Source organism: Scyliorhinus torazame, chromosome 10, assembly GCF_047496885.1.
Source record: "Scyliorhinus torazame isolate Kashiwa2021f chromosome 10, sScyTor2.1, whole genome shotgun sequence".
Taxonomy (NCBI): domain Eukaryota; kingdom Metazoa; phylum Chordata; class Chondrichthyes; order Carcharhiniformes; family Scyliorhinidae; genus Scyliorhinus; species Scyliorhinus torazame.
The window spans coordinates 153,430,870-153,457,485 of record NC_092716.1 but is presented as its reverse complement, the minus strand read 5'-3'; the positions used below and the strand labels follow the sequence as shown (position 1 = coordinate 153,457,485).

Genomic DNA, 26,616 nt, shown 5'->3' with positions numbered 1-26,616 from the left:
GGGGGGGGGGGAGGGTGGGGGTGACCGTCGGGGGGGGGGGGAGGGTGGGGGTGACCGTCGGGGGGGGGGAAGAGGGTGGGGGTGACCGTCGGGGGGGGGGGGGGAGGGTGGGGGTGACCGTTGTCGTGGTTCCCCAGGACGACAATTCGTGTTTATCGATTAAATCAGAGAGTCTGAACAGCGATCTTCCAAGCAGCAGATTTTATTCAGCTAGTACAAGAGAATAAAATCGGGATGTCCGGAACAATCCGAAGAGCCCTCAGGCTTACAGGCTTTTTATATACATTTTAGTTCCATATCTCAAGGTCCTCATCTCTCTTATCTTACTCTACAGCCGGACCTCGCTTTTGGCCACTATTATTTTTAGATGCCTTTTATCTGTTTTAGTCACGATTGGTCGCTTCCTTTTTCCTCTCTCTGTCTTTTAAACCATAGTGGTTATAACTCCTGCTCTTATCTATACTTTTCTGCTTGTGCAACAATCGTGGTTTAGCTGATTTAGGCCGAATGTATAGGAAACATCTGCTTTCTTTATTCTGTTTTATTATGGTTTATTATTAAAGTAAGTCACGAAGCAGTATTCACTGTATTCCCAAGTGATTAGTAGTTGCTTTTATTAATTGGTAATTGCTAAGCTACTTTTCTGGGTCTTCTGCTTTGATTATATCAACTATACTTGATTACCTTAGGTTGTCTATGCTATGTTTAATTATGTTACTTCACACAGGGTTATTCTAAATTACATCAGGTTACATAGGTCACACATTCATTTCATTGCTCACCTAACTCTACTTTATTATTTCACTAACCTAACTCTACTTTATTATTTCACTAAACCCTATGATTCTTCATGTCTTGTCTAGGTTATCTAGGTTATATCATATCTAGGACAAGTTACCTATACTTATACAATACTCAGTACAAAAACCCAACATGTCCCCCCTTTGAGGCTACCTCCTAGCCTCATCACAATTTAGCAAACTCAAATAACCCCTCGTTGTTTTGAAATCTAATCGCTCCCTGCAGGCAATGTGGAGGAGCTGAACATTTTGGCCAGGGACCAATGCCCCTGTTATACTTTTTAACATAATGCGGTTAGACAGATTCAGATTCTCAGGCTGCTCCCCCAGGTTGCCTGCCCCTAACAGTCATCAGCCAAAAACCTCCCCATATTTGTCAAGGAAAGGAAAAAAGACTGATTCCTGTTTACAGACTAAGTTCTTTTGGGCAGCCGCGTTGTTCAACAAGGTGCGTATCCATGTCACCAGGCGATCGTCCAGAACCGCAGTTAGTTCACAGAGTGACGAGATTCAACTTCAACCAAAGTCATGGTAAATTCACTTCGTGGGGGCGACTTAAAGTCTCCCCATTCCTCTGTTGTTCGTCCTGGGCGTGAACTGCTGAGCACCCGAGTTACCATCTGTCGTGCCGCGATCTTGGAAAGGAAGGATCTCAGAACGGGTAGGAAGCAACAGAAGATTAATCCCAAAATAACTATTGTTGTGACTGCTATAGCTCCGGCCTTGGCAAACCATGCCCCCCATTTTCCGAACATTCTATCCAGCCAACTCCATACCCCCTGTCCAAACCCAGCATTATCTTTCATTTCTGTCGCAAGATTCTTTAACTTATTCATGGCCTTTGTAAATGACCCCTCTGGACTAGTGTTATTAGGGATAAAGGTGCAACACTGATCTCCAAACATAACACACACACCTCCTTTTTCAGCTAGAAGCCAATCTAATGCCTGTCGATTTTGCCATGCCATTTTACTGGTTGCATCCAACTGCTCTCCCAAAGCCGCCAGGGCATCGTTCGAATAATTAATAAACCTCTGCTGATTATAATAAATGTAATTGATCCACTCGGTATTCTTATTGGGTGATATCCAGAAAAAGATGGATTCAAACCCAGCGGCTATTTCATTCCTAGCTTTGAACTCATTTGGGATGCCTCGGGGCTGGCCAATTGCATCTAGTTTTACATTAGGGTCAAGGGTATATGCTCTCTTAACTCTATGTGATGTACTACCGCTTTCCACCGGTAGTATCACAGTGCTCTGGGCCAGCATTACTCGAGCACACAGGCCATGCCAATCTGGTGGTAACGTAGCCAGCAGCCCTTTTTCCGGGCCACAAAGCCACCAGAGATCGGCCAGTTGATTTGATTGATGTTCCAATACATAGGGAGGGGGCGACATTCCCCCTGTTAGGTTGGCAGTAGCAGGATTGAGCAGACCATGGATGTCAGAAACGTCCCAAATCCTTTCACACTGCCCTGTGTAATTTCCCAAATCACTTCCCGCGTCTTGTTCCCTCCAGTAGCAATCTTGGACTTGTAAGTTGGGTTGTACCTGCCATTCCTCTGGGACAGCATCCATAGCCGATTTTGGCCATATGGGACACTGACGGGCCACATGGGAGGAGACATGCTTTGCCCCAGCACGTAGGATACACTCGACTTGACATCTCGGCATTGTCCCCTTACAAAGGTTCTCACATGAATCAGCTGAACAATCTATTGCGTCATACTTGTAAGTTCGATTCTTGTGTACATAGATACGTGGGATTGTGTTATATGGACGACACATTTCTTTTTTCCATTTTAATATCATGGTCCAACAGTCTCCTGACCCCCATGGTATATCAGCTACCTGGGTGCGTGGTCTGTCCGCCGCACATATCACACAGTCTTTCCCATCATTATTTTTCTTACCAGTATACGCAGCCCATTTCCACCAGGCGTTTGTTTGTGCTTTCTCCCATACAGTATCTGTGCTAGCTGATCGCTTACGTCTTGCTTGTCTTAATGCTCCACTTCCCTGAATCTGCACCCTTATGGTCTCTGTACCCCATTTCCCGTTGTCATGGTTCAAGGAAGTCCTCAAAGGAAATAGTTTCCAAGTCCCAGGTAGGGAATGAGGGCCCCTCCCTGTTCTCACCTTCCTCGGCACCTTGACTAACAGGCTCAGGCTGGGCATTTGTACCATCAGCCAGCCCATGCACAGGACTACTTTCATCATCATCTACTCCTTCCTGTCTACTTTGATTCTGTTCTACCTCCCCACGAGTCTCCTCGTCTTGCTCTATGTCTTCCTCACTGCTACTTTGATCCGCACCGGCACCGTCCTCAACCTCCCCTCTCTCTTCTACCCCTGTTACCGTTCTGGTACAATGGTTCAAGTGATACCACAGTGTGCTGCCTTCAACTTGCAACGCCGTGGGAGACACTTTAGTGACTTCAAATGGTCCTTCCCTTCTCGGCTCGTTCCAACGTCTCCGGAACTTCCTGATGTATACTCGGTCTCCAGGTCTGATCTGGTGTTCTGCTGCAGGGCTCTCTTCCTCTTTGGCTTTTTCCTGTTCAAATATAGTTCTATGTATAATAGTTAATTGTCGCACATACTCTCTTGCGTCCTGATCTAAACATTCCAGCGCAGGGCCACCTGCTCCCCTGATCTTTGGTACCGGCATTACTCTTCCTGTCATCATCTCATGTGGGCTCAGATGTGTGATTCTGTTCTCCTGACACCTGTATTGCATTAAAGCTAATGGCAGAGCATCCATCCAATTTTTTCCTGTGTCACTGCAAATTTTGCTGATTTTAGCCTTAAGGGTCCCGTTTGCTCTCTCCACCATCCCTTGGGATTGAGGATGATACACACATCCAAACCTCTGCTTTATTCGGAGTGCTGAGAGCGTTTCCCTCAGTGCCCTCCCTATAAAAGCAGACCCATTATCGGAACTTAATTGCATGGGTATGCCAAATCTCGGGATAAGTTCTTTTGACAGGAAGTTAATGACAGTTCCAGATCCTTGATCCTTGGATGGTATTGCTTCTATCCATCTGCTGAATCGATCAATAATCACTAGCATGTATCTTTTCCCCCTCACCACTTTTCCCATATCTACATAGTCCATGCATAAATGTTGAAATGGTCCCTCGGGAATGGGTATATGTCCTATTGGGGCAGTAATGCCCTTCCTGATATTATTCTGAGCACACACCTCACACTGACTCAATATGTAATCAATTGAGTTTTGCAGGTATGGTGACCAGAATCCTTCTTTCTTGATCTTCCTAGCCACCTCTCCTCTGGCACAGTGGTCCACTCCATGTGCTTCGCTGATTAGTACGGTCAGCAATGTTGTGGGTGCTATGACCAATCCCTCCCCATTTCTCCACACTTGATCATGTTGTCCTTGTATCGCTCCTCTGTCTTTCCACATTGTCTTTTCAGCTACAGGGGCCTCCTCCTGTAATTGTGCCACATCCTCTAAAGTGATTTGAGGTTCAATATTCCCCACTCCTGGCCCTGGGTGTGGCCTTGCTATCTCTACTGGGGCTATTGTAGCCTCAATGTATCCTGATGCTTCCTTGGCTGCCTGGTCTGCTTTGATGTTTCCCTGTGTGATGCTATCCGTCCCCTTTTTGTGCGCCTGACACTTAATTATGGCTAATTCTTTTGGGCCCATCATGGCCTTTATTAAAGCTCTAATTTGACCCTCGTGGTGTATTGGTCCTCCTCCACTTTTCATGAATCCCCTCTGTTTCCATATTGCCCCAAACAGGTGGCAGACCCCATGGGCATAGGCCGAATCAGTATAAATTTCCACTGCTTCTCCGTTTGTCAACTCACATGCTCTGGTCAATGCTTCAAGCTCCGCTAACTGGGCTGAACATGGCTGTTCACATTCTTTCGCCTCTATTACCTCAAACGATTCCCCTTTTTGTTCAACTACTGCATAGCCAGCATGATTTCCCTTATGATCCCTACAACATGAACCATCCACATACAACGTCCTCTTCTCTTCGGTGCTTAAGCTTTCTGCCTTCAAGTCCTGCCTTAATTTCATAAATGCCCTGGTCTCTCTTACGCACTCATGCTCCTCTCCCTCATGTGGTAGTGGCATATAGTCAGCTGGGTTGGCCCTATTACACTTCACTATCGTAATGTCCGGGAAAGTGGTCAACATTTGAAAATGATGAATTCTAGCCGGTGTTAAAACAAACTTCCCTTTTTCAATCAATTCAGCTACCTTATGGTACACATGTATGTTTATCGGATATCCCATTGTGACTGTAGATGCTTTTTCATACGCCCACCAAGCTGCTGCCAGGCCTTGGTAGCACGGAGGATATCCCATTGCCACGTCGTCTAGCCTGGTGCTGTAATATGCTACAGCCTGCCTTCGTCTACCCTTGCAATTTTCCTGTGTGAGTACTGCTGTAGCAAATCCGGCTTCCCTGTTACTCACAAATAAGTCAAAGGGTTTGTCATATGTTGGTAAAGCCAATGCTGGAGCTTGTGCCATTTCTGTCTTTATTTTCTCAAATGCGTCTGAAGCATCGTCATCCCATTTCAGCTTGGCTCTCAATTCTTCGCAACCTGCCTCCTTCATCACCTTTCGTAGTGCATGTGTCTTTTCTGCATAATTTTCCACCCATTCTGAACTGAATCCTGTCATTCCCAAAAATGTCATCATTTGGCCCACTGTCTGCGGTTTCGGAATCTTTAATACAGCTTCGATCTGTTGAGAAGCTATCCCTTTCTGTCCTGCTGATATTTCTCTTCCCAGGTATTCTACTTTCTCCTGGCACATCTGCAGCTTTTTCCTGGACACCTTGTGGCCCCCTTCTGCTAGTCTTTCTAACAGTTTTAAACTATCCTTCCTGCATTGTTCTTGTGTTTCTGTGCATAATAACAAATCATCCACATATTGTATCAGTGTTCCTTCCAACTGCACTCCTGTTAAATCTTCTTTCAACACCTGATTGAATACATGTGGAGAGTGTTTAAATCCTTGGGGCATCCTGTTGTATGTGTATTGTTTCCCTTCGAACGTAAATGCAAAGAGATACTGACTTTCTTGAGCTAATGGTACACTAAAAAATGCCGAACATAGGTCTATCACAGTAAACCATTTACTTTCAGGTGGTATATTTGTCAACAAGGTGTAAGGGTTTGGAACTTCTACCGGCATATCTTCCACTACCTCATTAATTGCTCTGAGGTCATGCACCAATCTCCATTTTTCTCCGTCCGCTTTCTTCACCGGTAGCAGCGGTGTATTACACCTGCTCCGGGTTTCTTTTAATACCCCTGCTTCTATCAACCCCTTAATTGTTCCTCTAATTCCCTCAATTGCTTCTGTCTTGATTGGATATTGGGGCCTATAAGGCCCCTGACGTCCTGTCTTTAATCTAACTTCAACTGGATTAGCAGTTTTGACCCTTCCCACATCCGTGTCCTGTCTGGACCACAACTCCTGTGGGAGGGAGTTCAAATCCTTCTCTAAACTCTCTCTCCATTCCAGTTCCTGTCTCTCACTTTGCACTCCTATTGTTACTTGCTTTGGTTTCCCAAGCAACTTAACATCCAAAACTATCTTCGTCATTTGTCCGTCACTAGACGTCCAAATATTTTCATTGTCTGTCTGAACAAATTCTAAGTCTTGTGCTTTCAACACCATTGGCCCTAGGTCTTTTGATCTATATTGCGGATTCACTTTCAATGTGACATGTGGCTCTGATCTAGGTACAGAAAACCATTTATCAACCCATTTATTCCTAACGATTGTGAGGGCTGCTCCCTCTAGTCCAATTAAAATGCTTCCTGTCTCTATTTCCTGTTCTTGTCCCGCCTCGCTTTCCCATTTCTCCTGAATCTCAGGTTCCTGCTTCTCATCAAATATCATTGTACTGTGTAATTCTGTTCTTGGCCATTTGGCTTGTGGTATCCTGGCGTCTATAAGTTTTCCCCAAATTTCCCATATTTCTCTTTTAACTTGTTCTTCTATATCTCCCAACCAATATACATTAACCCTTTCATCTCCTGGTATCTCAAGTGGATATATTCCCATCAAATCAATTCCCTGTTCTGTACATTCTAATTTTAGTCCCAAACCTAGGATTGCATCCCTTCCTAATAGATTTAAAGGAGTTTTATCATATATTAAAACAGGTACATGGGTAGTCTTGTTTCCAATGGTAACAGGCACCGGCGTCGTCATTCGAGCTAATGTTACTTTTCCCGAGAACCCCACAGTTTTTATAAACTGGTTTGACAATGGTAAGTGATCCGCATATTTCGTTTGTATGCACGTACATGTGGCGCCGGTGTCTATCATCATGGGGACCTCGATCCCTCCTACTCTAACGTTAACTATAGGTTCTTGCTCTGCGGTTTCTGTTATTTGTACGTACTGTCCTACCATTTTGGGGTTCTCTGGGCCTCCCTATGGGGAAATTTGATGATTTACCGGCCCTTGAAACGTCGGGATGCTGTTTGGTGACACTTGGATCATTTGCTGGCTTGTCTGCCGCTGGTTCTCTCCCTGCCTGTAGGAATTTCGCGGACAATTCCTTTTTATGTGCCCGGCCTCCCCGCAACCCCAACACACACCTGGAGGGCCAGGCAATGGTCCCTGTCTCGGAGCCTGATTACTAACCTGTCCCTGTCCTCTTTGATTCTGATAGGGTGGCCTACCACCTCCCTGTCCTCTCCCATTTCTATTCCAGTCATTTTGACTTTGCAGGGCGTATGGGTTTTGATAATTTAGGCCACAAGCTTCTGGGTTCATGGACAGCGGGAAGGCAGAAATGTTATAGGTTACGATGGGTTGGCCTCCATCTCCGCTCCCCCCTAATATTATTGGTGCTGGTTGTTCCTCCAATTTTTGTTCCACCACCACCGGTGCTATCTTTCTGGGTACGAGATCCTCTTTTGCCTTTATCTTATCCTTGTTTTTGATCTCCTCCAACTGTGCTTGAAGGAGTTTACGTTGTATCTCCTTCAACTGTTTATCTGCATTCTTTTCATCTTTGCGATATCTCTCCACTGCATGGGCAACATAATCAACAAACTCTCGGTAACTTTTTGAATCCAAGCCCACTACCTCCTCCAGTCTTGTTTTAGCTGGGACTGGCAAGCCCTCCAGTACTGTAGCCCGAAACATGGCATTGGTCAGTGGGTCTATTAGAATGTCCCTTTCCGTGTCCCTTCTCCATCTTCTTAATTGTTTTTCCACATACACAGCCGCATTCTCCTCCTCACCCAATGGCTCCCCCTTTAGGGTTTTTACATCCATTCGGTTGGGGTATGTATCCCGCAATGCCTGCCATATGTCTTGGCGATACGGGTCCATGGGTGTCCCATCTACGTCTGGGTCATAAGCTGCCATCGGGATACCTGCACGTCTCATTATCTCTGCCATTTGGTCCATTCCTAGCACCTTTGTCAAGAGAGCTTTGATGTCACCCAGTGCCATCCTTTTCCCCATCATTCCCGCCTCCAACTGTCCAATCCACCTTCCAGCTCCATCCAAAATATTAGGTAATTCATTAATTAAACTAGGCAGATCCTGTCCTGACCAAGGGATATACTGCAGTCTGCCACCCTTCAGAATCACCGGGAACACGCTCTTTTCTCTCCTATCCTCAGCTGGAAACTTCACAGGTTTGTGTTTTTTCCGCATTGACTTTCTTCGTCCCCCTAACACTGATTGTCCTCCTTCATCTTCACTACTTGCTTCTGTCTCTTCTTCCATCTTTCCCTTTGTTCTACTTTTCTCCGGGTACCTCTCTGGGTGTTTCCATGTCCATGGTTTTTCCAATCTTTGTCTATTTGTCCCTTCGGGTGCTTCCCAGCCTATCTCTTCTTTTTCCTCTCTGTTCCATCCTACTCTCTTTCCTTCTATTTTTTCCTGTGCCGCCTCACTCCCATACTTGGAGAGATCTTCTTCTGTCCTCCACTTGCCTCCATCTCTAACATTCTTTCCTTTCCTTTCTCTTTCCTTATCCTCTTTCATTGACTTCTTTGCCCATTCCAAAAGTTCTACCATATTTACTTCTTCTGTCAATTCCTTTCTTTTTTGACTCAGCTCATCCAAATCCTCTTCTACTTTCCTTGCCGCTTCTTCTATATCTTGTCTCTTTTCTCTCTCCCTTTCTTTCCATTCATCCTTTGTCATTGGTTCCATGTTATATTCTCCCTCAAAGTTCATTGTACCTGATATAACTGGGTACAGCCCCTTGGAACTCTGTTCCCCTAAATATGGGGGCGGGGCTTCGTTTGGATCTTCCAATTCTGCTTTTTCCCGAAATTGTACTGGCATCTGCCTCCTGTCTCCCCTCCATGCCCTTCTTTTCTCTTTCCCCTCTTGTTCAAATAGCGCTAGTATCTCTAACTCCTTTTCTCGCTTCTCCCTTCTTTTGCTCGATTTATCCTTAATTTTATAATTCTTTATCATTCCTTTCTGGTCCTCACACCTCTCTACATCCCATGTGCCTTCCTCCGGCCACTGTGTATTAGTCTTACTTGTCCTTTTGGCCCATTTTTTAGAAACGTGTTCTATATCTCCCCTAAGGGCTGGGAACTTCTCCCCTAATTTCTCCACTGGTGTTCTAAACTTGTGTTCCATTATTCGTCTTTTTGGGTTATTGTCACAATCTTTATCACTCAATTCGTCAGAGTTAGGTATCACAGTGATGATTACTTGCTGTATTGTTTTCCCTTGTTTAGTCCCCTGTTTACCTTTCTCTTGGGTTTCCTTTGTCAATATCTGTAACTCTAACCGGGGTTCTGATATCCACTTCCCAGTAGTCCCCTGTCCCGGTACTATCTTCCTCTCCCGGGCTATGGGGTAGTATGTTCTCACTTGTTTGTCTATTTGTACAGAAACCCTGTATCGGTCAGATTCCTTTATTAATTTCTCTAGAGTTTCTAATTCTATCTCGTCTATCCAATTTCTGTCAGTTATTTCTTCCCAGTTCACATACGGCCACTCATTTTTTATCTCTTCTAAATTAGTTACATGTGTAATCTTTTCCCACTCCAGGGTTGCTTCTGTTTTTTGTTAATTTTTAATCCCCTGATTTTTCTTCTCAGCCTGTTATATCAATCTCACCACTAGGTGGTCGTGTCAGTGTAATGTGCTTTTAATTACCGTATTAGGTCAGAGAGCGATCTCTCACTGATCTCTCTCCCTCTCGGTTGACGTCCGTTTCCCGAGGTCCTGGGTAGGTTTGGACTGGCAGATTCTTCCACACTTACTCTCTTCCGGGCAAGTCGTGACCTGAAAAACCCGCTCCAAACCGCTTGACTTAACCTAATTGCATCAATTTAGCGTTCGGTCTTTTTTCCCGTCTCACTTTTTACCCATTCACAGACAATACAGTATTCTCAGCGCGCTTTTGCATGCAATGCTCCGCTCTTCAGATCAGGCTCAGTCTCTCAAAGTACTTTACACAACTTAGCTTCACCTTTGCAGGATATCTTTTGGGTTTGGGGAGATCCAGGACCAGCAAAGAGCCGGGTACGCCGGGCCTCGAGATCCCTTTTCCGACAACAAGGATTTACATGCAATATAAATTTGCTCACCTTGCTGTCAGAATGCCGGCTTTGGGATGTCCAGCCCCGGTCGGACCTCCGTCTCCGCCGCTCCTTCCAGATGTTTTTCTGGGCGATCTCGCTCCAACCCTGCTCGCAGCGCCAATTCTGTCGTGGTTCCCCAGGACGACAATTCGTGTTTATCGATTAAATCAGAGAGTCTGAACAGCGATCTTCCAAGCAGCAGATTTTATTCAGCTAGTACAAGAGAATAAAATCGGGATGTCCGGAACAATCCGAAGAGCCCTCAGGCTTACAGGCTTTTTATATACATTTTAGTTCCATATCTCAAGGTCCTCATCTCTCTTATCTTACTCTACAGCCGGACCTCGCTTTTGGCCACTATTATTTTTAGATGCCTTTTATCTGTTTTAGTCACGATTGGTCGCTTCCTTTTTCCTCTCTCTGTCTTTTAAACCATAGTGGTTATAACTCCTGCTCTTATCTATACTTTTCTGCTTGTGCAACAATCGTGGTTTAGCTGATTTAGGCCGAATGTATAGGAAACATCTGCTTTCTTTATTCTGTTTTATTATGGTTTATTATTAAAGTAAGTCACGAAGCAGTATTCACTGTATTCCCAAGTGATTAGTAGTTGCTTTTATTAATTGGTAATTGCTAAGCTACTTTTCTGGGTCTTCTGCTTTGATTATATCAACTATACTTGATTACCTTAGGTTGTCTATGCTATGTTTAATTATGTTACTTCACACAGGGTTATTCTAAATTACATCAGGTTACATAGGTCACACATTCATTTCATTGCTCACCTAACTCTACTTTATTATTTCACTAACCTAACTCTACTTTATTATTTCACTAAACCCTATGATTCTTCATGTCTTGTCTAGGTTATCTAGGTTATATCATATCTAGGACAAGTTACCTATACTTATACAATACTCAGTACAAAAACCCAACACCGTCGGGGGGAGGGTGGGGGTGACCGTCGGGGGGGGGGGGAGGGGTGACCGTTGGGGGGGGAGGGGTGACCGTTGGGGGGAGGGGTGACCGTTGGGGGGAGGGGTGAGGGGTGACCGTTGGGGGGGGGAAGGGGTGACCGTTGGGGGGGAGGGGTGACCGTTGGGGGGGGGGAGAGGGGTGACCGTTGGGGGGGGGGAGGGGTGACCGTTGGGGGGGGGGGAGGGGTGACCGTTGGGGGGGGGGAGGGGTGACCGTTGGGGGGGGGGAGGGGTGACCGTTGGGGGGGGGGGAGGGGTGACCGTTGGGGGGGGGGGGAGGGGTGACCGTTGGGGGGGGGGGAGGGGCGACCGTTGGGGGGGGGGGAGGGGCGACCGTTGGGGGGGGGGGAGGGGTGACCGTTGGGGGGGGGATGGGTGACCGTTGGGGGGGGGAGGGGTGACCGTTGGGGGGGGGCGAGGGGTGACCGTTGGGGGGGGGGGGGCGAGGGGTGACCGTTGGGGGGGGGGGCGAGGGGTGACCGTTGGGGGGGGGCGAGGGGTGACCGTTGGGGGGGGGGGGCGAGGGGTGACCGTTGGGGGGGGGCGAGGGGTGACCGTTGGGGGGGGGGGGGCGAGGGGTGACCGTTGGGGGGGGGGGGCGAGGGGTGACCGTTGGGGGGGGGGGCGAGGGGTGACCGTTGGGGGGGGGGGGCGAGGGGTGACCGTTGGGGGGGGGGGGGCGAGGGGTGACCGTTGGGGGGGGGGCGAGGGGTGGCCGTTGGAGGGGGGGGGCGAGGGGTGACCGTTGGGGGGGGGGAGGAGGGGTGACCGTTGGCCGCGCAGGGTCTCCGCATTCACGGGAAGCGGCCTCTGATCCTCTCCCTCTCGGCTTTGAAACTAGCTGCTGTCCCCCCCACCCCCCCATCCATCTTGAAACCCCGCCCGGAGAAACCTCGGTCACTGTTCACAAATTAAACCAGCGCGCCGCCTACCACTCCTGGGTAATTTTATAAGATGTTTGAATGCACAAACTGTAAAATAAATAAAATCTAACATTGTTCCACACAGTCAACCAAGCAACAATTCAGAAAACCATTCATTTTAAAGAATACGATCGGTCAGCTAAACAAACTTTTTTTCTCCCCCACTGCCGGCAGGTAGCCTTCCTCTCTCCTGTCCATAACCCGTCGCCAAACAGTGTGTACAGTTTGCGCCGATCAGAGGTTGTCTGAGGGTCTCGACTCCTTTCTTCCGCTTCAACTTTTACATGTCATTTCCTGCAACATGGTGGTCAAGGCAAAGAGACGAGCCAGTCTCCCCAAAAATATGTATTCCCAACACCAGCAAACAACTTCTTATTCGCCTCTCTGACCACTGAAACCTGCAGCACCGTCGGCAGCGGGAGCTCAAGGCAGCCGCCTCGACTGAGACCGAAACAAAGCCCACCTTCCTCGCTCAGTGCGGACGAGAAAAAAATATATATTAGAAAAGTGGAGAGGATTTAAGTGGAGAGGAAAAAAGACGACCATCAATATTATTTTCTGCAGGGGTAAGTGAGCTGCACTCGCCAAGGTGGCAAATTACAGAACAAAAATGGCTCGCTGGTTGAACAAGATCGCCAGCGCCTGCCGTCATCCCCAAGTGCGATTTAATGGGACGGGTTTTATTTAAAAACGCAAAAAAAATGTAGGGGCTGGCGAGAGTATTGAAACGTTGCGGTCTTGTTTTTAATTATTTTGTTGTGGGAAGCCTCGTTTGATTACTTGGAGAGATCACGTATTTTTTTTAAATTTTGATGCAGGATCTGGGTTATTCAGTGGCTGTGGATCGTTGCCCACTTTGGGGGAGGGGCGGGGGGAATAAAGCAGCGCTGAAACAAATCCGGAGGGGGAGGGGCGGGAGGGAGCTGTGATTGACGGCTGGACTCCTCAATAGAGGGGCTGGACTCGCCCGCTTGTCAATGGAAGGTGAGTGACGTCATGGAGCGGCAGAGGGCGGGGCCTGGTGGTGAGGTCAATCTGAATGACATCATGAGTTTGGATTTTTGTAGTTTTCAAATTCTGATTTGTACAGTTTATGTGTGGTAACCTGGAGATTTTGGCTATATATTTATGGTTAAACATGCTTTGAGTGTCCATTTACACCCCCCTGTTTGATGAGTTTGAGTCTTCATAGTTGTTACTTGCAAGAGAAGGCCATTTGGTTTATAATCTCTGCATCTGCTCTTCAAATGAGCTCCATGACTTCATGCAGTCTCCTGGCTCCAACTCTTTCCCCCCCCCCCGCCCCCAATTGTTTCCATTCAAGTAATCACTCAATGCCCTTTTGAATGTCTCAATTGAACCTGCCTCCGCCACACTTCCAGGCAGCGCATTCCAGATCCAAACCACAAGCTGTGTGAAAAAACTTTTTCTCACATCACATTTGCTTCTTTTGCAAATCATTTTAAATCTGTACCCTCTTGTCCTCAATCCTTTTACAAGTGGGAACAGTTTCTCCCTATCTGCCCTGTCATGATTTTGGACACCTTTGGCAAATCCCCTCTTCTCCAAGGAGAACCATCACAACCTCTCCAGTCTATCCTCATAATTAAATCTCTCATCCCTGGAATCATTCTTGTAAAGCTCTTTTGCACTCATTCCAATGCATTCACATCCTTTCTGAAGTGTGGTGCCCAGAAATGTACACAGTATTTCAGCTGAGGTCTAACTAGTTTCTTGCATAGGTTCAGCACAATCTCCTTGTACTTGTCCTCTGTGCCCTTGTTAATATAGTAAGAAGTCTTACAACACCAGGTTAAAGTCCAACAGGTTTGTTTTGATGTCACTAGTTTTCGGAGCGCTGCTCCTTCCTCAGGTGAATGAAGAGGTATGTTCCAGAAACATATATATAGACAGATTCAAAGATGCCACAGAATGCTTGGAATATGAGCATTAGCAGGTGATTAAATCTTTACAGATTAAATCTGGTTAATATAGCCCAGTATACTGTCTGCTTTATTAACTGTTCGCTCCACCTCTCCACCTGCTACCTTCAATGATATATGAACATATACACCCAAGTCCCTCTGGTCCTGCAGCACCTTAAGAATCGTACCACTTATTTTATATTGTCTGTCCACGTTCTTCCTACCAAAATGCATCACCTCACACTTCTCTGCATTGAACTTCATCTGCCACTTATCTGTCGCCCCACCAACTTGTCTGTGTCCTTGTGAGGCTCTGCAGTGTCCTCCTCACAGTTTATAATACTTCCAAATTTTGCGTCATCCACAAACTTTTAAATAGTCCCCTGCAGCCCACGGTCTAGATTATTAATATATATCAGAAAAAGCAAGGATCCCAATCCTGACCCCTAAGAAACTCCATTACAAAACTTCCTCCAGCCATAAAAATTATCCATTGACCATTATTCTGTCTTTCCTATTATCTAGCCAATTTTCTTTCCATGTTGCTCCGGTCCCTTTTCTTCCATGAGCTGTAACATTTCCCGCAAGTCTATTGTGCGGTAGGGTGGCACGGTGGCGCAATGGTTAGCACTGAACCTTGCAGCGCTGAGGACCCTGGTTTGATCCCGACCCCGGGTAATTGTCCGTGTGGAGTTTTCACATTTTCCCCGTGTCTGCGTGGGTCTCACCCCCACAACCGAAAGATGTGCAGGGTTGGTGGATTGGCGATGCTAAGTTGCTCCTTAATTGGAAAAAAACTTTCAATTTACATTTTTAAAAAAAGTCTGTGTGGCACTGTATTGAATGCCTTTTGAAAGTTCATGTACACCACATCAAGAGCATTACTCTCATCAACCTTTCTGTTACCTCTTCAAAACAATTCCAAGTTAATTAAACACGCTTTCCCCTTCAGAAATCCATGCTGGCTCTACCTAATCGAGCCATATTTTTCCATGTGACGACTAATTCAATCCCAAATAATTGTTTCTAGAGGTTTCCCCACCACTGAAGTTACACTGACTGGGCTGTAATAGCTAGGTTTATCCTCACAGGCTCTTTTGCAATGAGGCAAATTCCCTAGTCCTCTTTCACCTCTACTGAATCGAGGGAAGACTGAAAGATTATAGCCAGTATCCCTGCAATTTCCACTCTCGCTTCCTTCAATATCCTTTGATGCATCTCATCTGGTCCCAGTGCCTTGTTACTTAAGTACCGACAGTCTACCAAACACTTCTTCCTTACCAATTTTGAACTCACTGCTCACCAGGGCAAGTGAAAACAATCAATGATTCAAAAGGAAATTGGACAGGTATTTGAAGGTGTGCAAGATTCCAGAAGGGGAGTGAGACTGACTGGGTTGCTCCATTGAAAGCCGGCATGGACTTGATTGGCTGAATGGCATCATTCTGTGCTGTAAATAATTCTATAACTACTGAGCATGTAGAACCAACACACATTGTCAGAAAGGATAACAGTAGTCTTAAGAACAAAATAAATAGGAGTCGGTAATTTAGCCTACTCCTCTGGAAGTAGGGTTCAATGGGATTCAGAACTGATTTTCTACCTCAGCTCCATCTTTCCTGACTATCGCCATATCCAATTATCAAATTATTACCTTGGAGATCAACAGGATTTTACATACTCTAAATTTATTTTAAAAAAATAACTTGCAGTAGGTTTGTATTATAATTTAGCAGCTTTCTTTTAAAAAATTTTTCAGAATACCCAATTATTTTCTTCCAATTAAGGGCCAATTTAGCGTAGCCAACTCACCTACCCTGCACATCTTTGGATTGTGGGGGCGAAACCCACGCAAACACGGGGAGAATGTGCAAACTCCACACGGACAGTGACCCAGAGCCGGGATCGAACCTGGGACCTCGGCGCCGTGAGGCAGCAGTGCTACCCATTGCGCCACCGTGCTACCCTCAGCTTTCTTTTAAAGGAAAGATAGGGGAACAGGAGTAGACTGTTTAGCCTCTCCAGCCTGTTCCACCACTCAACTAGATATTGAATGATTTGTGCCTCATCTCCATTTACCCACTTTAGCTTGATATCCTTGACTGCCATTTTCCACCCTGGATATACTTAACCTCATCCAGAACTCTGCTGCCTATATTGTAACTCGGACCACATACATTCATCCATTTTTGATGCTCGCTGACCTACATTGATTGATCAATGCCTTGATTTTAAAATTCTCATCTTTGTTTTCAAATCTTTGCTTTTGATCCCTCCATGAACTCAGCCCTCATCTCTGTAACCTACTTCAGTCCTACAACCCTCAGAAACCAATTCCGGCCAATTGCGCATCCTCGATTTTAATTGTTCCATCATTGGCAACCATGCCTTTAAATGCTAAGGCAGTTCCAAGATTTCCTCCCTAAGCCCCTCCACAAATGTTCCTTCTAAGCTGTGCAGCTACCCAAAAGTTCCTGGAAAGCCACGCACAAGCACGTGTGCACGACCATGTAAAAAAATATTTGAAGGGCTGTGTATTTAAATATGCTGCTGCTCATTCTAAACAAAAATGGAGGGAATGTTGCTTCCAACCTCTTGCTTCTCTTTCCTGTTGGAAGAATCTCATTGAAGCCTACCTCTTTGACCAAGGTTTTGACCATTGGTCCGTTTTGACCTGAACCTTTGTCAGGCCACACTTGGATTACTGTGTACAGTTCTGGTTGCTAAATTCTAAAAACAATAAAGAGACATTAGACAGTGCCAAATCAATATTTACAGGATGGTACCAGAACAAGGCTGGCAGGGAAGGACACAAATGAAATGTGGAACTTGTTCAAGGAACAGGTGCTACGTGTCCTTGATATGTATGTCCCTGTCAGGCAGGGAAGAGATGGTCGAGTGAGGGAACCATGGTTGACAAGAGAGGTTGAATGTCTTGTTAAGAGGAAAAAGGTGACTTATGTAAGGCTGAGGAAACAAGGTTCAGACAGGGCATTGGAGGGATACAAGATAGCCAGGAGGGAACTGAAGAAAGGGATTAGGAGAGCTAAGAGAGGGCATGAACAATCTTTGGCGGGTAGGATCAAGGAAAACCCCAAGGCCTTTTACACATATGTGAGAAATATGAGAATGACTAGAGCGAGGGTAGGTCCGATCAAGGACAGTAGCGGGAGATTGTGTATTGAGTCTGAAGAGATAGGAGAGGTCTTGAACGAGTACTTTTCTTCTGTATTTACAAATGAGAGGGGCGATATTGTTGGAGAGGACAGTGTGAAACAGATTGGTAAGCTCGAGGAAATACTTGTTAGGAAGGAAGATGTGTTGGGCATTTTGAAAAACTTGAGGATAGACAAGTCCCCCGGGCCTGACGGGATATATCCAAGGATTCTATGGGAAGCAAGAGATGAAATTGCAGAGCCGTTGGCAATGATCTTTTCGTCCTCACTGTCAACAGGGGTGGTACCAGGGGATTGGAGAGTGGCGAATGTCGTGCCCCTGTTCAAAAAAGGGACTAGGGATAACCCTGGGAATTACAGGCCAGTTAGTCTTACTTCGGTGGTAGGCAAAGTAATGGAAAGGGTACTGAAGGATAGGATTTCTGAGCATCTGGAAAGACACTGCTTGATTAGGGATAGTCAGCACGGATTTGTGAGGGGTAGGTCTTGCCTTACAAATCTTATTGAATTCTTTGAGGAGGTGACCAAGCATGTGGATGAAGGTAAAGCAGTGGATGTAGTGTACATGGATTTTAGTAAGGCATTTGATAAAGTTCCCCATGGTAGGCTTATGCAGAAAGTAAGGAGGCATGGGATAGTGGGAAATTTGGCCAGTTGGATAACGAACTGGCTAACCGATAGAAGTCAGAGAGTGGTGGTGGATGGCAAATATTCAGCCTGGATCCCAGTTACCAGTGGCGTACCGCAGGGATCAGTTCTGGGTCCTCTGCTGTTTGTGATTTTCATTAATGACTTGGATGAGGGAGTTGAAGGGTGGGTCAGTAAATTTGCAGATGATACGAAGATTGGTGGAGTTGTGGATAGTGAGGAGGGCTGTTGTCGGCTGCAAAGAGACATAGATAGGATGCAGAGCTGGGCTGAGAAGTGGCAGATGGAGTTTAACCCTGAAAAGTGTGAGGTTGTCCATTTTGGAAGGACAAATATGAATGCGGAATACAGGGTTAACGGTAGAGTTCTTGGCAATGTGGAGGAGCAGAGAGATCTTGGGGTCTATGTTCATACATCTTTGAAAGTTGCCACTCAAGTGGATAGAGCTGTGAAGAAGGCCTATGGTGTGCTCGCGTTCATTAACAGAGGGATTGAATTTAAGAGCCGTGAGGTGATGATGCAGCTGTACAAAACTTTGGTAAGGCCACATTTGGAGTACTGTGTACAGTTCTGGTCGCCTCATTTTAGGAAGGATGTGGAAGCTTTGGAAAAGGTGCAAAGAAGATTTACCAGGATGTTGCCTGGAATGGAGAGTAGGTCTTACGAGGAAAGGTTGAGGGTGCTAGGCCTTTTCTCATTAGAACGGAGAAGGATGAGGGGCGACTTGATAGAGGTTTATAAGATGATCAGGGGAATAGATAGAGTAGACAGTCAGAGACTTTTTCCCCGGGTGGAACAAACCATTACAAGGGGACATAAATTTAAGGTGAAAGGTGGAAGATATAGGAGGGATATCAGAGGTAGGTTCTTTACCCAGAGAGTAGTGGGGGCATGGAATGCACTGCCTGTGGAAGTAGTTGAGTCGGAAACATTAGGGACCTTCAAGCAGCTATTGGATAGGTACATGGATTACGGTTAAATGATATAGTGTAGATTTATTTGTTCTCAAGGGCAGCACGGTAGCATTGTGGATAGCACAATTGCTTCACAGCTCCAGGGTCCCAGGTTCGATTTCGGCTTGGGTCACTGACTGTGCGGAGTCTGCACGTCCTCCCCGTGTCTGCGTGGGTTTCCTCCGGGTGCTCCGGTTTCCTCCCACAATCCAAAGATGTGCAGGTTAGGTGAATTGGCCAATGATAAATTGCCCTTAATGTCCAAATTGCCCTTGGTGTTGGGTGAAGGTGTTGAGTTTGGGTAGGGTGCTCTTTCCAAGAGCCGGTGCAGACTCAAAGGGCCGAATGGCCTCCTTCTGCACTGTAAATTCAATGATAATCTATGATTAATCTAGGACAAAGGTTCGGCACAACATCGTGGGCCGAAGGGCCTGTTCTGTGCTGTATTTTCTATGTTCTATGTTCTAGAACAACATGATTATAGCTATTGGGAAAGGATAAACAGAATGGGGCTCTTTTCTCTTGAAGACCAGATTTAATAGAGTAGACACACGAGATGTTTCTACTTGTAGAGAAGACCAAACCTGAGGCCATTAATATAGGATAGTCAAATAAAACTAAACAGGGAATTCAGAAGAAACATCTTGATTCAGAGAGTGGTGAGAATGTGGAATTTATTGCCACAGGGAGTAGATGAGACGAATAATACCGATGCATTTAAGGAAAAAACAGGTAAACGTGAGGGAAAGAGAAAAGCATTACATTGATAAATTTAGCTGGGAGATGGTCGAAGTGAAGTATAAATGCTGGCACATACTGGTTGAGCCAAACAGACTGTTTTGGTGCTGTATAATCTAGTTAATTCTATTTAACACATCCTATGTGGCTTAGTGTCAAATAGTTTGATGATGCTCTTATGAAGTGCCTTGGAATGTTGTACTATGTTGAATGTGCTATATAAGTGTAAGTAATTGATGATACCCTTGGATCATTAAAAAGGTATCTGTCTACTTCTGAAAATTTCAAATGAACCTTTGGGCGAGAATTCTATATTTCCAATTCTCTTGTGAAAATGTGCTTCCTCATTTCATTCCCAAATGAACCTACCCAAACTTTAAGATTACGCCTCCTTCTTCTGGATTCCCCTACCAGAGGAAATAAATGCCTTTCTCTGTCGTGGCACCATTGAATCCTTTTATTATTTTAGATATCCCTCAACATTTTAATCTCAAAGAGGGACAACTTGTTTCTGCAACTTTTCCTCATTATTGAACCCTGTAAGTCCTGATATCCTTCTGGTGAATTTGTGCTGTAACACAACCAAGGGCAATATATTCTTCTTGAGGTCTGGTGCCTGAAACTGAATCCAACACTCCAGTTGGGGACTGACCAAAGCTCCATGCAGCTAGCATAGTCTCATCCCCTTTGTGTTCCAACCCTGGTCAACGTTCCATTAGCTTTCTGAGTTTTTGTACCTAGAAACCAACATCTCTTTGCCATTTCACAATTTCCTAGATTTTCACAATTAAAAAAATATTCAAATTTATGTTCCTTGGATCCACAGTGAATGATCTCACACATTTTCATGTTGAGCTCCATCTGTCACAGTTTTTCCCACTCAAACTGTTCATGTAGAACATTTTGATCCCAACAATTTATTGTGTCTGTTAATTTAATGTCATATGTAAATTGGGTATATAACTAGCTATTCCTTCATCAAAATTATTGATATACACGGTAATCTCTCCAGTCTGGAAATCTACTGCTTAGAAACACCAGTTGTCCTGGAATTCTTTTTTTTATTTTTAAAAATAAATTTAGAGTACCCAATTAATTTTTTCCAATTAAGGGGCAATTTAGCGTGGCCAATCCACCTAGCCTGCACATCTTTGGGTTGTGGGTGCGAAACCCACACACACACGGGGAGAATGTGCAAACTCTACACGGACAGTGACGTAGAGCCGAGATCGAACCTGGGACCTCGGCGCCATGAGGCAGCAGTGCTAACCACTGTGCCACCGTGCTGCCCCTATCCTGGAATTCTTTGAACAAATCTTTGGCGTCATTGGCATCATTTTAGTACAGTACTTTGGGAGTAGAAACATGGAAGGTGCAGTATTTGGATTAGTAAAACAATTTTTATTGCTGCTTTATAATGTTTTAGCATTCTGGTGAATATTGATATCTTTGGTCTTTTCCAGTTCACATAATTATGGTAAGGCATTCTAATGTCATCCTATAATCCATAAAATTCCAAAATCCAGAATGTATTGTTAAAATGTATATGCCGAGGGGTTCAGTGCCCAGAAACTATACCTAGGGAACACCACTTGTCACATTCTACCACCAGTGTGCATTGCCATTATCCCTTCTTTCTGCTTCCGATCCCTGAATACCGACCCATGTCACAAGGTAACCTCCAATTTCATGTGCTCTAATTTTTGCTCCTCCCGTGTTTGGATCGTTATCAAATGCCTTGGCTAGCCCTTGTATTCGTTCCTTTACGAAAAAATGAAAGGGGAACAAAATCCTTCTCGCTCTGAAAGAAACTTGTCTCGAGTACCTGTTCACTGCTGCTCATGCATCATTTTGGATTATTATACCACATATACCACATGGTCATTGGTTACTGGAAAAGTAATTAGGAAAGCAACTGGAATGTTGGCCTTTATTGCAAGGAGAATGGAGTAGAAAAGTAGGGATGTCTTGCTGCAACAGGATATTGGTGAGACTCCTTACATGGAGTATTGTATGGTTCTGGTCTTAGAGCTTTGGATTCAATTGAGAGCAGATTCCCTGGGATAAAGGGCTGTCTTATGAGGAAAGGTTGAGCAGGTTGGGCCTATACTCATTGCAGTTTAGAAAAATGAGAGGTGGTCTTATTGAAACATAAGATTGTGGGGGGGCTTGATAGGTTAGATGCTGAGCGATGTATCCCCTGCACCTAGAACAAAGAGGTGCAGTTTCAAAATTAAGCATCTCCGTTTTAAGCCAAAGATGAAGTGGAATTTATTTTCCCAGAGGGCCAATTGTCTTTGGAATTCTCTTCCAGAAAGCAGTGGAGGCTGGGTCATTTAATAAATCCAAGGCTGGGTTAGACAGATCTTGTAATCTACAAGAGGGTCAAGGGTTATGGGGAAGTAGGCAGGAAAATAGAGTTAAGGCCACAATAATATCACCATGATCTTATTGAATGGCAGAGCAGGCTCAAGGGCTGAATGACCTAATCCTGCTCCTGTTTCTAACAATCTTAGTAGCAATGGTGTGATGTCCTTCAATCTGTGCAGCCATTCTCATATTTAAAATTATGCATATTTAAGTTGGCATATTGTTGATGATGGTGTCACCATATTAGTGACTTTGTTACTGCTTTTACTTAGATATTTTAAAAATGTTAACAGTTTAAAAAGTGGTTCTTGGGTGGTTTAATAAATAATGTTGATGTAGTATCACATCAGGATACTATGTGCTCCGAAATCTCTCACACACATTTCTCAAATTAAATAAAATATTTGAAATAAGGCATAAAATGTGAAATCGTGTCAGGTTGTTTCCTGGGGAGGTTAGCAGTCATTTTCTTGAGCTGCTGTCTTGCAGCTACAGGAGGCCAGTTCAAGTGTCGCATTCACAGGGTCCTGTGAGCATCCCTGTTACATCGGAATACAGATTGAGCATTCCTATCTGAAATGCTTTTGGTCGAGTGTGTATCAGATTTCAGAATTTTTCGGATTTTGGAATATTATTTTCAATGGGGCGAAATGGCCTCTTTCTGTTCTAATGAAAGCTAATTTCTTGTTCCAGACATTTATCAATCTCACCTTTATGTTGCTGTTATAAAAAGTCTGGGATCTGCGCAGGTGCGGCGCACTGGGGCCTGTGCATGTGAGGTGCATTGGGACCTGTGCATGTGAGGCGCGTTGGGACCTGTGCATGTGAGGCGCGTTGGGACCTGTGCATGTGAGGCGCGTTGGGACCTATGCATGAGAGGCGCATTGGGACCTGTACATGTGAGGCGCGTTGGGACCTGTGCATGTGAGGTGCGTTGGGACCTGTGCATGTGAGGCGCGTTGGGACCTGTGCGTGTGAGGCGCGTTGGGACCTGTGCATGTGAGGCGCGTTGGGACCTGTGCATGTGAGGCGCGTTGGGACCTGTGCATGTGAGGCGCGTTGGGACCTGTGCATGTGAGGCGCGTTGGGACCTGTGCATGTGAGGCGCGTTGGGACCTGTGCATGTGAGGCGCGTTGGGACCTGTGCATGTGAGGCGCGTTGGGACCTGTGCATGTGAGGCGCGTTGGGACCTGTGCATGTGAGGCGCGTTGGGACCTGTGCATGTGAGGCGCGTTGGGACCTGTGCATGTGAGGCGCGTTGGGACCTGTGCATGTGAGGCGCGTTGGGACCTGTGCATGTGAGGCGCGTTGGGACCTGTGCATGTGAGGCGCGTTGGGACCTGTGCATGTGAGGCGCGTTGGGACCTGTGCATGTGAGGCGCGTTGGGACCTGTGCATGTGAGGCGCGTTGGGACCTGTGCATGTGAGGCGCGTTGGGACCTGTGCATGTGAGGCGCGTTGGGACCTGTGCATGTGAGGCGCGTTGGGACCTGTGCATGTGAGGCGCGTTGGGACCTGCACATGTGCTGCGCGTTGGGACCTATGCTTCGCGCGGGACCCTTCTCAGAGCTTTGTGGGATTTCCCACTTGTGATGTCATGTCGGTGCTCAAAAGAAAAGGTGCAGATTATGGAATTTTTCTGTTTTTGGAATTTTGGATAAGGGACCCTGAACCTGTATTCTAATCCTTGGGAGTGGGTTGAGGACCATGACAGGAAAATGTAGACTCAATTCTAAGTGAGATTAGATCATTTAGCTTCAGCCGTTATTTTTAAAAGCATATGTCATTCAATACTATCCACGCTATTTTCAAAAAAACTGAAACATTGATGGAATTAAATGGCTGGCAAGAAATCCAGAAGTGCAACACTAAACAAAACTTCCATTAACATATCCTCACATCACCCATTAAAACACATATTTGGGGTGAGGGGATTGGATTTTCAATCCATAGTCGAGAACCCGACACCAGGATCAGGGGCGAAATTCTCCCCCAACGGCGGGATGCCCGCCGACTGGCGCCAAAGCTGGCGCAAATCAGACGGGCATCGCGCCGGCAAAAAGGTGCGGAAGTCTCCGCATCTTTGGCGGCCTAGCCCCAACATTGAGGGGCTAGGCCGACGCCGGAGGGATTTCCGCCCCGCCAGCTGGCGGAAATGGCGTTTGTTGCCCCGCCAGCTGGCGCGGAAATGCGGCGCATGCGCGGGAGCGTCAGCGGCCGCTGTCAGTTTCTCCGCGCATGCGCGGGAGCGTCAGCGGCCGCCGAAAGTTTCCCGCGCATGCGCAGTGGGGAGAGTCTCTTCCGCCTCCGCCATGGTGGAGGCCGTAGCGGAGGCGGAAGGGAAAGAGTGCCCCCACGGCACAGGCCCGCCCGCGGATCGGTGGGCCCCGATCGCGGGCCAGGCCACCGTGGGGGCACCCCCCGGGGTCAGATCGCCCCGCGCCCCCCCCCAGGACCCCGGAGCCCGCCCACGCCGCCTGGTCCCGCCGGTAAATACCAGGTTTGATTTACGCCGGCGGGACAGGCAGTTTCTGGGCGGGACTTCGGCCCATCCGGGCCGGAGAATCCAGCGGGGGGTCCCGCCAACCGGCGCGGCTGGATTCCCGCCCCCGCCCAATCTCCGGGAGCGGAGACTTCGGCGGGGGCGGGGGCGGGATTCACGGCGGCCAACGGCCATTCTCCGACCCGGCGGGGGGTCGGAGAATGACGCCCCATATCCGGGACCTGTCCCACGCCATGTCAGCATCAGTCTTACATTGCCGTTTTAAAATGCATAGGCCCTAACTGGGCCAGAGGTGAGTTTGGTATCCATTAGTGGCACCAGACGCTACCTGGAAGCAGAAACCCATTCTGGAGGGTGACTTTCAAAGACATATGGCAACCATGACGACCTCCTGTCACCCTCAGAATTGAAGCAGGCAGGGGAGCAGAGTGCCAGTAGCCGCATGGCCCAAACAAGTTCCCAAATGCTCACTCATCAGGTACTTAATCTGCTCTGCTCACATGATGGCAACTTTGCACATGTACCTCCATTTGATTCTCATTTTTGTTTAGAGGATTTTCAATCAACAGCCACAATCTATAATGTCTCCCTGCTGTGCTCCTACAGCTGTGCACTAACATGTCCCAGACCATTCTCACTCTTGTTTTTACCTTTGTTCTCTCCAGCCCATTAACAATAAACTTAACAGCAAGTTAATTGGAAGCATGTGGGTTGCTGGCTCCTTGACGCCCCCCCTTTAAAAATTGCATCATGGAGGTGTCAGATGATTGATATACCATCTGAGCTAGTTTCAAAGTCCGTCCACACCTAGCCACCTCTCCACGGGTGAACGAAATCCAGCTTGGGTTTGTATATGGAAGTATAGACTACACAGACAGACAGTTTCATACCTGTTTATTTTTATTATGTGGCCGTCGCTGGCTGGGCCAGCATTTATTACCCAGCTGAGTGGCTTGCTATTTCGGAGGGCATTTAAGAGTTAACCACATTGCTGTGGGTCTGGAGTCGCATGTAGGCCAGACCAGGTAATGACAGCAGGTTTCTTTCCCTAAAGGACATTTGTGAACCAGGTAGGTTTTTATGACAATCAACAATGGTTTCATGGTCATCATCAGACATGACATTTAATTCCAGATATTTTTATTGATTACTAGTCCAGTGACAATACCACTACATCATTGCCTTCCCTGCAAATACTTAAATATTGTGCAATACTCAGTTAAACAATGAAATGGAATTTGTTTCCTGCCTGGGTACCTCTCTCCTCCTTTAAGACCTATCACTTTGATATTTAGTCAAGCATTTGGTTACTTGTTCTAATATTATCTTATTGTAAGTCAGTATCTAGTTTTGTCTGTTAACACTCTTGTGAAAGGCCTTTTGATGATCTGCTATGTATAAAGACACACAGTTTTGTGCACTTCATTATAGAAAGTATATAAATGTAATGAAAAAGGTACCATAGATTCACTGAGAAATTGCTCAGATTGAACAGTTAAGCTAATGAAAAAAAAATTCGGGCATTTTCACTGGAGCAGGGAATGTTGAGAAAAATCGAAAGACAAGTATTTACATTATAAAGGGATATGTTAAGTAGAAGTTTGTATTGGTCAATAATGGATACTCTTATTGGTTTTCTTCTTTCAATAAGAAACGGGAATCGGTTGGTCGAGTCTATTTTCAAAAGTCTTTATTATTAGACACTTCACTGGTATACACTTGAATGAGAACTGCAGAACTGAATAAAACTTGGCCTGTAGGCGAGAACAAACTGAATCAAAATTAGAAATTAAATATCACACAATACATAAAGTCAAGCACATGGCAAAAGCATAAGCACAAAAAAAATCATTAAAAACACAAACAAAACGGGTAAATGATTCAAGAATTCAGGAACAAAAACCTGAACCACAAGGTCCTATTTTTAAGGGCATTCTTGGGCGGGATTCTCCCTTCTAGGGACTAAGTCCCCTCGCCCACCGGAAAAGGGGCCAGAATCACTCCAGACTTTTTCCTCGAAGGTCCGG

At 46.0% G+C, this 26,616-nt stretch overlaps 2 protein-coding genes across 6 annotated transcripts in view; one reads left to right on the top strand and one right to left on the bottom strand.

The window, feature by feature from the left end:
- The window catches only part of znf408 (zinc finger protein 408), a 109,758-nt gene extending 97,230 nt beyond the window's left edge, over nucleotides 1-12,528 (bottom strand). The window contains exon 1 of one of the 2 annotated variants that reach the window (XM_072518840.1): nucleotides 12,425-12,528. The gene's annotated coding sequence lies outside the window, so the exon portion shown is untranslated. The remainder of the gene's footprint in view (nucleotides 1-12,424) is intronic. The other variant, XM_072518839.1, reaches the window with a different exon arrangement.
- Nucleotides 12,529-12,544: 16 nt separating this feature from the next.
- Nucleotides 12,545-26,616, top strand: part of prdm11 (PR domain containing 11) — a 202,059-nt gene continuing 187,987 nt past the window's right edge. Inside the window, exon 1 of one of the 4 annotated variants that reach the window (XM_072518836.1) lies at nucleotides 12,545-12,841. The gene's annotated coding sequence lies outside the window, so the exon portion shown is untranslated. The remainder of the gene's footprint in view (nucleotides 12,842-26,616) is intronic. The other 3 variants (XM_072518834.1, XM_072518833.1, XM_072518835.1) reach the window with 3 other exon arrangements.